The following is a 14,347-nucleotide window of genomic DNA, read 5'->3' as shown; positions in this document are numbered from 1 at the left end:
GCTCTGTAGTAAGTGTATCTCAAACTTAAGGACTGGTGATTCTCTGAGAATACAGTTTGCGACATTCATCAGTCCCACTTTAAGGAACACTGCATCCAAAGTTAAATGCTACAGGGGAGGGCTCCTTGATGTCTCCGTGTTCACAAACACAACAGAAAAGGGCGCCGCAGAGACCAGGCAGCAGACCTCAGTTTTTAGAGTCATCCAGGTGATCTGGTATGTACTTCTGGTAAAATGGGGGAGGATATTCATCATAAAAATTAAAAAAAAAATTATTGTCTAATGACCTGAGAGAGAATGGATGTTTGTACATGTATAACTGAATCACTTTATTGTACAGCAGAAATGATCACAACCTTATAAATCAACTGCACTTCAATAAAACTTTAAAAACGGAAATAATTATTGTATCATGGGCAAATGATTTTTGGCAAGACAATTCACTGAAAGGAAGAATTTCTTCAATAAACGACACTGGGACAACTGGTTATCCACCCAGAAAAGGCTGTATTTGGATCTTTACTTCCTATTAGACATAAAAATTAACTCAAAATAATCAAAGAACTGAATGTGAGAGTTAAAACTCTATATAACTCTTAGAAGAAGAATTAGCAGTAAAACTTTGTGACCTTGGATCAGGCAGTGGTTCTTAGCTATGACGCCAGAGATGCAAGAAATAAAAGAAAAAAAATGAAAAGTTGAACTTCAGCAAAATTCAAAACTTTTACACTCTGCTTCAAAAGACATGAAAAGAAAGTAAAAAGATAAGCCAGAAGAAAATATTTGCAAATCATAAAACCAAAAAGAGGATTGTATTTAGAATAGAAGAAGAACTCTTGTGATTCAATAAGAAAACAATACAATTTTAAAAGGGGGAAAATGTTTGAATAGACATTTCACCAAAGGAGATCTGCAAATGGCCAATAAGCATGCAGGAAAGATGCTCAACATCATTAATCATCGGGGAAATGCAAATCAGAACCACAGAAGGTACCACTTCACAGCCACTGGGACTGGACCACTAGAATTAACAAGACAGTCAATGACAAGTGTTTGAGAGGCTGCGGAGCAACTGGAACCCTCATCAGTGCCAGGGGGAATGGAAAGCGGTACAGCCACTTTAGAAAACAGATGGATATTTCTTGAAAAGTTAAACGTAGAGTTACTATCTGACCTGGCATTTCCACTCCTAGGTATCTACTCAAGAGAAACGAAAATATATGTTCAACATAAAAGCTTGAATGTGGGAGTTCCCTCCCTAGCTCAGCAGTTAACGAACCCGACTAGTATCCATGAGGATTTGGGTTCAATCCCTGGCCTTGCTCAGTGGGTTAAGGATCCGGCATTGCCATGAGCTGTGGTGCAGGTCACAGATGTGGCTCAGATCCTGCATTGCTGTGGCTGTGGTGTAGGCCACCAGCTATAGCTCTGATTCGACCCCTAGGCTGGGAACTTCCATATGCCACGGGTGTGGCCCTGAAAAGAAAAGAAAAAAAAAAAGACCGCTAGAAGAAAAACTTGAATGTGAATATCCCTAGCAGTTTTATTCATAATAGGCAAAAGGAGGAAACAACCCAAATATCCATCAACTGGGGAAATGACACAAATATCCACCAACTAGGGAAACAACCCAAATACCCATCAATTGGAGAAACAACCCAAATATCCATCAACTAGGGAAACATCACAAATATCCATCAACTGGGGAAACAACCCAAATGTCCATCAACTGGGGACAATAGATAAACTGGATATGGTCTATCTGTACAGGAGAATCTTGTTCGGCAATAAAAAGGAAGGAAATTCTGACACTCACCACAGCATGGCTGAACCTGGAAAACATTAGGCTGAGTGAGAGAAACCAGTCACAAAAGATCATTTACTGCATGATTCCATTTATATGAAATGCTCGGAAAGGCAAATTTATAGACAGAAAGTAGATGTGTCAGGGGCTAGGGGTGGGACAAGATAGTGTAGCAAAATAGACACAAGGTTTCTTTTCAAGGTGATTTAAAACGGTTTAAAATAGAATCGTGTGGAGTTCAGTTGTGGCTCAGCAGTAACAAATCCGACTAGTATCCATGAGGGTATGGGCCATGGTTATGTAAGAGAATGTCCTTGCTCTGAGGAAATGTATGCTGAAGTATTACTTGGGAGTAAAGGTCACCAGTTTGCATGTTTGCGATGACCTCTTAAATAGTTCTGGGAGAAAAAAAATGTTCTGGTGAGAGTGAAATTTGGTGAAATGTTACTTATGATGAATTTGGGTGAAGGGGACATGGGAGAATTGTCTTTTTAATTCTTGTACTTCTTCAAGATTGCAATGATTACAAAATAACTCTTACTACTCTTAAAGAATCCACATGCAAACATATAATTGGGTGGAATCCAATGCATAAATCCCCTGAGAATAATTCTCCCCCAAAGAGAAAAGGCACTGATCTAATAGCAAACGCATCTGCCGGAGGGTGTGTCCTTGCTCAGGCATGTCTGCAGGACCCGCCCAAAAGGAGACATAGCCCAAGCCTGTGTGTGCCAGAGCCTGCATCCACCTACCCAATGATATTTATTGAGCACCTACTATGTTCCTGAAATCAGCCCTGAGCCGGACGCACACAGATCCCTGCCCTGATATGCAGGTGCTGGGGGGTCCTGCAGGAGGCAGGGATGGAGGATGGGATGTTAGGGGGCACTTTGCTCCCCTCCCACCACAAAACCCCAAAACGCTACTATGTGGAGACCCCACGGCTCAGGAGCTGCCCAGAGCCTCCATCATTTCCTAAGCTGGGAGCCCCTGAATCCTTTTAGGGGATCTCGCATCCTGCATGCACCCAATACCACTGCTGGGAGACCAAACAAATACTATGTTTCACACATTAGCATCTTTCAAACCAAAATAAACAGTGTGAGGTGAATAAAATTCATAGACTTCGGATTCGTCTAAAATGGGTTCTCAGTGGCTCACTGTAATTTTTCAGTCATGGATACTAACCCTGGTGTGTGGAGGTGGGGACATGTGTGTGGGATTTAGGGTGATGAAGAGGCACCCTCCCTTTACTGGATAAGCCTGGTATGCACACATGGAGACTGCCCCCTTCATGGATGGGGACAGGGTCCAAGGGGCGAGTGGCAGGCCCTGGGCTCCCACCTTAGCAGTCTCCGGGGCCTCTCTGGCAGCCCTGCCCCCACTCCGGCACCCCGTGTTTCCAGCCCGCCTGCCCCCACTGGATCAGGAGCCTCTCAAGGGCAACAACTATGAAGGGGCTGAGTCACTTCTGAGTCCCCACAGGCCAGTCCTGGGCCTGGGTGGCCATGAAGGCGGGGGTGGGGAGAAGGGGGCTGGGCTGGGGCCAGCTGACTCCTGAGCCATTGCAGTGGGGCTTGGCGATCAGTTTTTAAAAAATTTTTCATTAGTTGAAACCCAATAGCCACCTATGGCAGCAGCCTCTGTCCTGGACAGTGCTGCTTCTGGAGGCTTAAGGGAAACACAGCAGAGGCGACACAGAAGGCAAGCGTCCACATTAGACCCCCTCCATACCCGGCTGGAACTAGGGTCCCCTCCCCACCACAAAGGCTGGAGTGCCTCGGCAAGCCTGGCCCCATCTGGTCTGGCTTAGGGACACCAGCTCAGTGGGCACAGAGCTCCCTGCAGGGCGGGTGCACCGACCAGGGACTCCACGCATCACGGGCAACAGAAGCATACTTTTCGAGGGTAATTTTTAGCTCTGCATACAATGACTTTAGAACTAGCTCTCCTGTCCCCAACCTTATAAGATAGAAACCCAGCAAATTCTTTTTTTTTTTTTTTTGCTTTTTAGGGCTGCACCCATGGCATAGGGAAATTCCCAGGCTAGGGGTTGAATCAGAGCTACAGCTGCCGGCCTACATCACAGCCACAGCAACGTGTGACCTGAGCCATATCTATGACCTATACCACAGCTCACGGCAACGCCGGATCCTTAACCCACTGAATGAGGCCAGGGATCGAACCCACAGGCTCATGGATACTAGTCAGGTTCTCAACCCGCTGAGCCAGAACAGGAACTCCTGGAACTCAGCAACTTCTAATGATACATGTGCTGTGACTGCACAATATGGCCCCCAATTCCCAGCATCCTGGAATCCAGGCCCCTTCACATCCTCCCACAGATGGGGTCTGGCCATGTGACTTTCTTTGCACAAGAGAATAAGACAGGAGTGAAGGTTGTGCTAATTCCGAGGCTGGACCTCAAGAGCCTTGAGGCTCCCCCTTTACCCTGGAAAGAGGCTTTCAGACACCGTGGAGGCTGGCTGCCCACTGGGGCCATGTGCAGGGTAAGCAAGGTGTCCCGTCCAGCCACGTGAGCCAGCTGACCCACCAGCTGAGTGCAGAAAGAGGTCATTCCTGGGGACCAGCGGGATAGCACAGTCACGCACGGCAGGAGCTCACTGCTGTTGTGCCACTATGTTTGGGGGGTGTTATTACACCGAACACTAAACGAAACACGAAACAGTACACTTATCATGAATGAGGCCGCCTGGGGGCTGTCACAGCCCACACCCAGCCCATGGTCCCTGGAGGCAGAACGAGGGCCTTAAAGTGTTCCCTGGAGGGTAGCCCCCCCTCCCCAAGCCATGTCCACGGCCCCCGGGGGAACACATCTGCCCTTTAAACAGAACAGGGACATAAGTGGGTCTAAGCCTTTGAGAGATGGAGGAGAGTCTGATGGGGCTGGACCAGTTAGGCACAGACGGCTTTTGGGTTGGCAGCACCCGGGACATTGCAGGTGCTCAGCAGACATTAGCTGCACTATTTCTAATAGGGTAACTTGCTGGATCCCCTCCTAGGGCGGGAAAGGAAGCTGTGGGGAGGGGGCACCCAAGCGTCCCTGGGTTGGGCATTCCATTAGTCCCACCACTGACCCCTGGGGTCATGATGTGAAGGCCATTTCCCAGGTAAGACAACTGAAACCCAGAGAAAGGAGGTGACTTGCCCAAAGCCACACAGCTCGTAGGACAGAGAGCTGGATCTTGGGCCCAGGGTCCTTGGGATCCACAGCTGTCCGCTCATTCTGAGTTTACTGTGCAAAGAAGGACCCATCACAGTTGACATTCATGCACACCTGTGAGGTGCCAGGCACTGGAACTTGCAAGGTTTTTTCACTTGCCCCCTCAGCAAGGTCATTAGAGGTCCATGGGGCAGATGTGAAACCAAGGCCCAGAGTAGCCCTGCAGACTGCCCTAGGTCACACACTGAGGCAGCAAGCCATCAAGGACTCAGGCCTCCAGACTCCCCCATGCGGTGACAGAGAGGTTAGAGTGGGCTGTACCCCACTGCCTCAGTTTCCCCTTTGTGCAAGGAGGCTGTGGGGAGAATGACCTCTAACACAGGGCGATGTCACTGGGGAGGCGGGGCTCTGCCTTGGAGATCTCAGGGCTGAAAGGGGAAGTGAGGAGAGGCTGTTTCCCCATACCACCCACTCCCCACCCTGGCCGTGTGCCAGGGGTGGTCACCTCCCTTTGACCACTTCCTCCGGAAATTCCCCCGGAAGTGCCCTGTGCCCACGGCCGGAGCATAAACCCAGCCTAGAGGCCCAGGAGACTCATACCTCACATCCTCCTGCTCAGATGGCCCTAAGCAGACATCAGGAGGCACAATAATGTGTGTGTGTGTATGTGTGTGTGTTTATATATACATCATTCCTGTACATTTTCTCTGCTTAAGGAAATGTCACAGAAAGGCTAGGCTGGCAGGATGTCGGAACAGGGTCTTCAGACACCCCACAGCCACATCTCTAAAGGCTTCCTCCCCCCCTGCCTGTCTGGACTGGCCTCCTGCCCACCCTCTGCCTCCAGTCCACAGTCCACTCTGGGTCCTGAGGCGCCCTCTTCAAACCCAGATCTGACTACTGTGAGGCAGTGGGGCAGATGGCTAAGAGAGTAGGCGTCAGGTTTGAGCCATTAGCTGATGGCGTGACCTTGGGCAAGTGACTGTATCTCCCTGAGCCTCGGTTTTCTCATCTTCAAAATAGGGATCCCGAGAACCCTACCTCTTGGGGCTGAGAGGAAGGGAAGACACACATCGTCAGTCTGGTGGCGATGCTGGATGTCTGTGCCTGTCCAGCCTTCATTCTTACTTCCAGGAAGCCACCCCCATTCTTTGGAGGACCACCCTCCTCCACTCTTCAACTATCTAATTTGTGTCCACTGACTCCATTCCTAACTTGAGAGTATCCCGTCCCCTCACCAAAGGGATGGGTCCAGCGATGGGCATGTGACCCAAGCCTGTTCTGGGAGTTCTGCTGGAACCCACTTCTGGTGGGATCATGAGCTATCAGACCATTGTAAACCTGGACCACTGGGGCCATCAGGAGCAGAGACTGCCTGCAAACAAAGTTGTATAAGAAGATGGAGACACTAGTGTCTCTGACATACAGTTTGAGCCCCTGAATCAACCTGTACCTGAAGCTCCATCTGTTTCAGAAATAGAAGGCTTAAGCCAGTCTGGGTTTTCTTCTTACTGGCTTTTATTACTTACACCCCTAAGAGTACTGGTTAACCTAACCTCCCTGATGGCTCCTCTGTGCACTTGGGCTTCAGACCACTGCCTTCCTTTTTGGCTTCAATCTGGCCCTCATCCCTTCTGACCCCATGTCCCCCACCACTGACCGCTACTCCCCAAACAGCGTGGGGACACAACCTACAGAGTCTACCTGCCCACCTGCCTAGGTCTACTCACTGCAGACCACACTCCAGCGTTGCCTCTCTGGACATCCCTCCTCAACACCCACTGCTCTTGACCACATCCCCACACCCACCGCAGGGTGCAGTGCACCAGCGTTTCCTTTTATCTGGCTGGCTTGTTTAGGTAAAGGACACTGTGGCAGGACTTAGGATTTGACAAATTCAACTGTGGTTTTAACCCACCAAGCGCATTTCTGGAACCTCAGGTCTGACCAGCCTACTGTCTGCCCTCAGGGGGCTTATACCCTGAACCAGACATTTTCCCATGTGGTTCAAACCCATGGTTTGCAAAAACGATAATTTGAAAAATGTTACAGTCAAACCAAGAACGGTAGCTTTACTCAGGGACAGTAATCACTGACATTTACAGAGACACTGCTGTGTCATTACACATGACACACTGTAAGTAATGTCCTTTAATTCTCACCTTCCTCAGAGGAGGAAAGGTAAAGAGAGCTGCCCAAGAGGTCACAGCCACCAAAGGGAGAGCTGGGATCTGACCCTCCACCTTCCTGCTCCCACCCAGGCTCTTCCTCCGACGTTTCTCTGCCTCATGTGAGTGAGTACACGACAGGGGCAACTTGGAAGCAGTTTAAAAATTCACACCTTAGTAGTTCCCACTGAGGTGCAATGGGATTGGTGGTGTCTTGGGAGCATTGGGACGCAGGTTCGATCCCTGGCCTGGCACATTTGGTTAAAGATCTGGCATTGCCACAGCTCTGGCTTAGGTGACAGCTGTGGCTTGGATCTGATCCCTGGCCCAGGAACTCCATATACTGCAGGGAGGCCAGAAAAGGAAAAAACAAAAAACACTCACTGCTTAAAGGTCAGAACCAAGCTGATTTCTAGGCTGCTCAGGAGTGGGTGGCTGTCCACACCCTTGTCCACACTCCCTAGGGCGTGGGGGTCTCTAGCTTCACAATTCTCGCCCCGCCTCTGGCTCTGACACTCCCCTGTTTTGTAGACACCAGGTTTCAGATTTACTGTTTCCTGCTGGTGTGATCGCAGACTTGATGCTTAGTCTGCTGGGAAGGTGTTTCAACACACAACTGTTTTGAACATGGCGACTTCCCCATATGACCCTGCCACGGGGCAGCCCAGGAGCCTCTAGATGGCTGAACAGAGGCCACCGAGCCCAGCCAGGGGGTGAGTCACACAGTCTAAGTTTGTGGGGAAATACGCCTGACTGACTGAGGCTTGTTCTGATGGAGCACCTGGTTCATTGTCTCACAGCCTTGAAGCAGGGCCATCTCTCAACCACATGCAGACCCTGTCACCCCCTCACCCGACCCAAGCACCTATCCTGACCTCCGAGCCTGGGCCGGAACCCCAAGAACCCAGCACGGCCAAGTCAGCCCCACGCTGTGCGGGTCTTGAGCCAACCCGAGCCCCAGACTGGACTCCGGCATTCCTGCTCCCTCACTTCTTACTCCTCAGTCCAACTCCTATGCTTTCAAAGACCAGCTCAGCTGCCACCTCTTCCAGGAAGCCTTTGGGGAACCTGTCTGCCTGTAAACTCTGACGTTCCTCCTTGGGGCTCCCACAGAGCTTAGAGCTCATCCTCGCTCAGCTCTGACTGCCTGTGTGGTAACTTCCTCTTTTCCAGTCCCATCTCCCTCAGGGCACTGCTAACCTTCCAAGACAGAAACAGCGTGTGGCTCACCATAGCCCGGCCCCTGTAGCTGGCCTGTGGCAGGGGTGGGGAGCACTCCCCACAAACCAGGCACAGAGCCAGAGACCCACGTGGAAAGGCTCAATAGAGAGGAAAGCAGGGTGAGAGCTGAAAAGTCCAAACCCATTACATAACTTTAACTCCTGGATCCAGCCATTCCTGAAGCTAGTCAGCCTTAGGGTTTTCAGTTTCATGAGCCAGTGAAACCCCATTTACGTGTAAGCCTGTTTGATTTGTATTTATCTGTCACTTGCAGGTAGAAGATCCTCTATTGTGAGGCTCAGCGATGTGACCTGACAGACAAGGTCACACGCCCAAGAAAGGAGCAGGGTGAGACTGACACTAAAGTCTGGGCTCTCGGCCTGCTTCAGTAGCCTGACCACAGCCCAGCGTCCAGGCCCAGCACTCTGGGTATAGCCTGGACACCCTGCTCTGTGTGGCCACAGCCTTCTTGTCTCTCCTAGGAGCAGGTGATGTCACACTGAGAGGGATTTCTGGGCACTGGTTTGGTCATCTATCAAATGGGGCTAACCTCCTTCACAGACTCTTGGTGAAGGTCAGAGGGTGCCTCACCTGGCCTGCCACATGGGCAGGCCTCAGGGAGTGGAGGCTGCAGTGTGGACCCGCCTTCCTGCCCTCACCTGGCTGACAGCCTGGAGATGCTGTGCTCAGTAGACAGCTGCCCCTGCCCAGGGGCCACATGGAGCTCCACACACACCCTGTCCGTGCAAGGCCAGTTTTCTACCTTGGCAATGACCCCACTTCTGGGCAGGGGTCTTGAAGGCCGAGCTGCTCCAGCTTTCTGATGGTGGGAGCGGGGGTCCTGCACAGCCCTTGCTAACTCTAGGCTCAGGGAATGGGCTCCGAGGAGGATGAGGCTGGCAGGCCTCCAGGAGATGGGCAGGCTGGAGGCCTCCGTGTCCCAACCCAGGCTATGCCGCAGGGGAAAGGCTCATCTGGAAAGTATCTAGGGCCCCAGAAAACTCTCGCTCTCTGAGGACTGGGTCGGGCTCTTCAAGGTGAAGCAGGGATGGGCCACAAGCTTGAATTTATCTGGCGACCATGAAGCAGTCTCCTTTTGTGTTCAAGCAAGTGGAGGCTGACCAGGCTCACACAGGCAGGGTTGCAGTGCCAGGACCCCAGAAAATGTTGTGGACCCTAACATCTACACAGCTGTGACAGATCACTCGGCTTGTTTGTCCCTTTTGCATGCCTGGAGACAACACAGTGTTAGACACACAGTAGTTGTTCAACAAATGTTTGTTGAATGCTTGAATTGATGAATGAGTGAGGTACTGAGACTGCCTGGGGTCCTGGAGTGCTCGGGCCCCTAACCCCATTGGCCAGTGCACAGGTAAAGGACATGAGGCATTGGAAGGGACAGCAGAGGCGCTGCCCCAGAGTCCCGCTGGCCTGGTTCCTGATCACACTCCCTGTACCTGCCTGGCTGGACTGAACAGCCTTCACTCAGAAAGGCTGGCATCCGCCTGGCCAGGATCCCCAGCTATGTCCTGGAGCCCAACAAAAGCAGGTCACTGATGGAGATGCCATGCTGGGGGCTGGTGCCCTGGGCTCAAAGCAGCCTGGCCACGGGTCCTGCCCTGGCCTGGGCTCACTGGGGCCATCAGAGGGCTCTATGGGTGGGTCCGAGGAAGCTTTGCTGACCTAAGCTTAGTGAGCAGCCCTGAAGCACTCACTCCTGCGGCCAAGCTTCCCACCCCAGTCCCGGCTGCTGGGGACCCAAGGGGCAGATGGCACCCCCAAACTTAGGACTGGAGTCTGACTCAGTGATGGGGTCGTCATGGGATCATTCAAAGCCCTCTCCCCAGCACCCCAGGCAGAGGCTGCAGGATGCACTGGGGGCTAGACGTTGCTTTGGGTTCGAGCCCCAGCTCCCCAACATACTCCGGCTGGGGGACACTGAGCAGACACCCTAGCATCTCTGGGTCTGGGTTTGCACAGGGCCAGTGGTGATAGCCATTCACCTTCCCAGGTGGCTCTGAGGGTTTCGGGGGCGAGTGAGAGGATGCGGTGGGGAATCTCCCTGAGGGGCAGGTGGCTCAGGTCCTCCTCAGCAAAGGGGGTTTCCCGGGAGAGCCTCACCAAATCCCTCATTCAGCATGTCCAGAGCTGCCCGCTCACCTGGGACTGTCCCCCGGGTGCTTCCCACCCCAGGGACCTTCAGAACCTCAAGGTTCCATTCCAGGCCACTTCAGAAAAAGCTGACATTGTTGGCAGGTCTGGGAGCTCCCGAGGGGGCAGGCACTGGGCCACTACTAAGCTGTTGGGGAGACCTCTTGGCACAAAAGCTGACCCTGATGGAATGACGGGCGAATAGGAACCTCACCTCCCGGGGCCCGGGAGAGCCTCCCGCCCCCTCGCCCTAAGCCTCCAAGCACTCAGTGTGTGCAACCGTGGCTGAGGGGCAGCCTTGGGAGAGGAACCTGTGCCGACCACGCTTCAGGGGCCAATGGGGCCTCTGTTCACTGGCTGTGCAGTGGGCGTGGGCCAGCCTCTCTTTCTCAGGGGGTTGCGGGGGCCCCCAGCAGAGAAGCAACCAGCTGGGGTGGGCGGAGGGGCCCCGAGTCCTCCACCAGGGTGTGGGGCTGGTCTAAGGCCCAGGGGAGCTGCGGCTGCCCTTCCAGGCAGCTGGGCGGCAATACCTAGGGCTCCCGGGCCAGGCAGGCCACACCCTCTGGCAGAGAGGAGGGCCCAGAAAACAGTCCCAGGAAGCAACCAACCCCGACGAGACCCCAGAGCCCCCACCACAGCCGCTGCCCCCACGATCTATTGGCAGCCCCCACGGGTCGCTCAGGTGGCCATGACCCCCCAGCCCCTGGCGGCGGTCCGTACTCACAGTGTCTCCGCTGAGAGGGCGGAGGTCCTCCTGGAGCCCCTGTACCCGGCCTCCTCTGTGGCCCCTGGGGACCAGCCTCCGGCCCTCCCCACCACAGGGCCTGACGTCTGACTTCCTCCCTGCTCCTGGCCGGCATCCAGGAAACCACGCCCCATGCACCCTGGGGCCCTGCCCACCCTCCGGCTGGGCCTGGACGCTGCCCAGGGGGCTCCTTCAAGGTCCGGCCAGGCCAAGTGGTCCCAGACCAGGCAGAACCCGGAGGCTCTGCTCTATAAATAATACAGCTCCCTCCCTGGCAGGTCTCTCGCGGCCGATCGCGTTTCGGGGCCACTCGAGTTTCGTGGAGGCTGCTTTGTTCAGAGCTGGCCACCGGGCACTAACACTGAGGGCCAGCCTGAGCAGGCAGGACAAAGGCCTGTGACGGGTGGCCCTGGAGAGAGGCTGCCCTACTTACTCTGGAAGCAGCTCTGGCTCACAGAGGACTGGGGACTGAGGGGGTGGGGCAGTCAGCCTGGTCTCCTCATGGCCCCAGGCTGAGCTGGGGTGGGTGGTGCTCTCTGAGGCTTCACTGCACTCAGCTCCCCATCCCCTACCCCATACACCAGTCATGCCACCTGGAGAGCCCTCTGGCCACGCCCCCACTGCCTGGCCCATCCCCCATTCGTAGAGGCCCTGCCCAGGCCCCCCTCCAGGAAGCCTCCCCAAAGGGGAGTGTTGCTCCCCAGCTGAATTCCCACTGCCACCGTCTGCCAGTCTGTCTCCCTGGGTATCAATCACAGTCTCTCTCCTAGATGGTGGCCATCACCTCCTGGCTGGTCTCTGGCCCCCAGCCCACACCCTGCCCTCCACTGTCTCACTTCCTCACAGCAGCCTGAGTGATTGTTTTGAAACAGAAAGCACATCATGTCATTATCCTGCTCCAAAACCTACCCTGTCTCTCGCTCAACGTCACTAAAATCTCGAGTCTTCAAAAAAAAAAAAACTGGTCCTGGACCCTGGGGACGGCACATTCCTCCCCTCCTTGACGCCTGTCCCAAACACTCTGCCTCAGGGCCTTTGCACCTGCTGTCCCCTCTGCCTGAAACACTCCCCCTCAGGTCTTCCCAAGCTCACTCCCTCCTGCCACCCTCAACGCAAGGCCACTCCTCACGCAGGTCTTTCTTCTCTTTGTCTTGTGTTGTTTTTAAACAGTTTTATTGAAATATGGTTTGCATTCCATAAAAGTCACCCATTTAAAGCAGGCAATTCAATGATTTCAGTATACTTAGAGTTAGGCAAACACCACCGCCATCTAAGTTTGGAACATTTTCATCATCCCAGCAAGAAACCCAGTACACATTAAGCAGTCCCTCTTGGCCTCCGCCCCAGCCGGGAGCCACTAGCTTACTTCCTGTGTCTCCTGGACGTACCTCTTGTGGAACTTCGTGTGAGTGGAACCATACGCTCTATGGCCTTTCATGGTGGGCTCATGTCACTGTGTCTGAGTTTTCAAGGTTCATCCGTGTCATGGCGTGCACAAGCCCGTCACTCCTTTTTACAGCTACGTAACATGCCATTGTCATGCGGCCCCTTTCGCCTGCTCATGCCATCACTCTTCCTAGTTTCACCCTCTTACTCGAACCCCAGTCTGCAGGCATCTTCGTCCAATTTTGTGTACAGTTCCTCTCCCACCTAAACGTCAGCCCCGGAAAGCCAGGCCGTCCACCTACTTACACTGGGGTCCCCAGGGCCTGGCGCACATTAGGGACAGCCTTTCCCATGTCCGCTTGGCTGCCTGTGTCCACCTGGTTCTCCAAGGGCAAGCGCTGCCCCCACCAAGGAGGGCCTCCCCAGTGACCCCAATGGGAAACTAATAACACCAGGGCCTCTGCTCCTCCTCTTCCCTGGATGCGCACCCCTCCTAGGACAGATGTGAGAATGTACCCTGCCGGCCACAGAGAAAGTCTTCATCTCTGCACAAAGACTCCATGGAGGGGGGTCAGTGGGGTAGCTTGTGGAGGGGTGGAGGGTCCACAGGGCTGAGGCACGATGAGTCCCATCTGTGAACGGGAAAGCAGCTGCCGGAAGAATCCATGTGCACTTTGGGCAGTGCCCAGGGCATGGTGGCCAGCTCTGCCCACCTAGGGTCTCCCAATTTGGGCTATTTTTGGTGCTTGTGCCTAGAGGGGGCCGGGGTAGCCTGGTGTGTGTCGGGGGAGAAAGAGGTGAGGAGGGGACTGGACAGGCTGTGCCAGGACAGGGGAGCAGATGGGATGCGGCTCTGTAGCACAGGGCCAGCACCCCCACAGTGTGGTGGGGGGGTGTTGGGGGAGCATCACAGGAAGGAGGTGCCAGCTCCAAGTGGGAAAAACCTTGGTGCTGCCTGGGCACGCCCCCTGCCCTGGGAGGTGTGCACACAGGCCCCCCACTGAGGGGCATCAGATGGCTAATTGTCCGGGAAGCTCCCTTGAAGCTCCCAGAGTCTGGCTGCCAGCTGCTCCCCAGCCCCGCTCCCTAGATGCAGCACAGCGGGGAAGGGGCTGGGGGCAGGGGTTGCTCAGCTGAGCATCCCCCCACACCTCCCACATCCCAGGTGGGCCACCCCACCCACCTGGCAGCTCAAGGGCCCTGGTGGCCCCCAAGGCACTAAACAATCCTTGATCCTTTCTTCCCCAAATAACACCAGATGCACAAGGGATTTTCCTGCCTGACTCCGGGGGTTACCAGTGCCACAGAGGAAGGCCTGTGACAGACAGGCCTGGAGATGTGGGCTCAGACTGGGCCACACACAGACCCACCCCACCCACAGGCCTGGACTGCCGCATCAACTCTTTTAATCTCGGCACAACCCTAAGAGTCACTAATGCATTCGAAAGGGCCAACCGTTCCAAACTCAGGTCACCCTGACTGCCAAGCTTCATCATCCGCCTCTGGACACTGACACGAGGAAGGAGGGAAGGCAGGGGGTGGGGACCACAGAACCCATGTAGTGTCCCCCCAAGAGGCCCACACAGCTGGTACTCCTCCCTCCCTTTACTGGCCAGGAAACAGGCGGAGAGGCTTAGCAACTGCACTTGACAACCTACTGTTGCTGGCTGGGACGCTGGTGTGCCCAG

At 54.1% G+C, this 14,347-nt stretch overlaps 1 protein-coding gene across 22 annotated transcripts in view; it reads right to left on the bottom strand.

The window, feature by feature from the left end:
- The window catches only part of IQSEC1 (IQ motif and Sec7 domain ArfGEF 1), a 334,379-nt gene that overhangs the window by 93,876 nt on the left and 226,156 nt on the right, over positions 1-14,347 (bottom strand). For 3 of the 22 annotated variants that reach the window (XM_021069389.2, XM_084989565.1, XM_084989567.1), the window contains exon 1: positions 11,253-11,332. The exons of the other annotated variants lie outside the window; for them this stretch is intronic. The gene's annotated coding sequence lies outside the window, so the exon portion shown is untranslated. Of the gene's footprint in view, positions 1-11,252; positions 11,333-14,347 lie in introns of those variants that run through there. 22 annotated transcript variants of the gene reach the window in all.

Source organism: Sus scrofa, chromosome 13 (genome assembly GCF_054392235.1).
Source record: "Sus scrofa isolate SSC_HxYL_T2T_F1_AM1 chromosome 13, Sscrofa_HxYL_maternal_Yorkshire_Landrace_v2.0, whole genome shotgun sequence".
NCBI classification, from domain to species: Eukaryota; Metazoa; Chordata; class Mammalia; order Artiodactyla; family Suidae; genus Sus; species Sus scrofa.
Note: the sequence above shows the minus strand (reverse complement) of the source record. Positions and strands in the feature narration are given on the sequence as shown.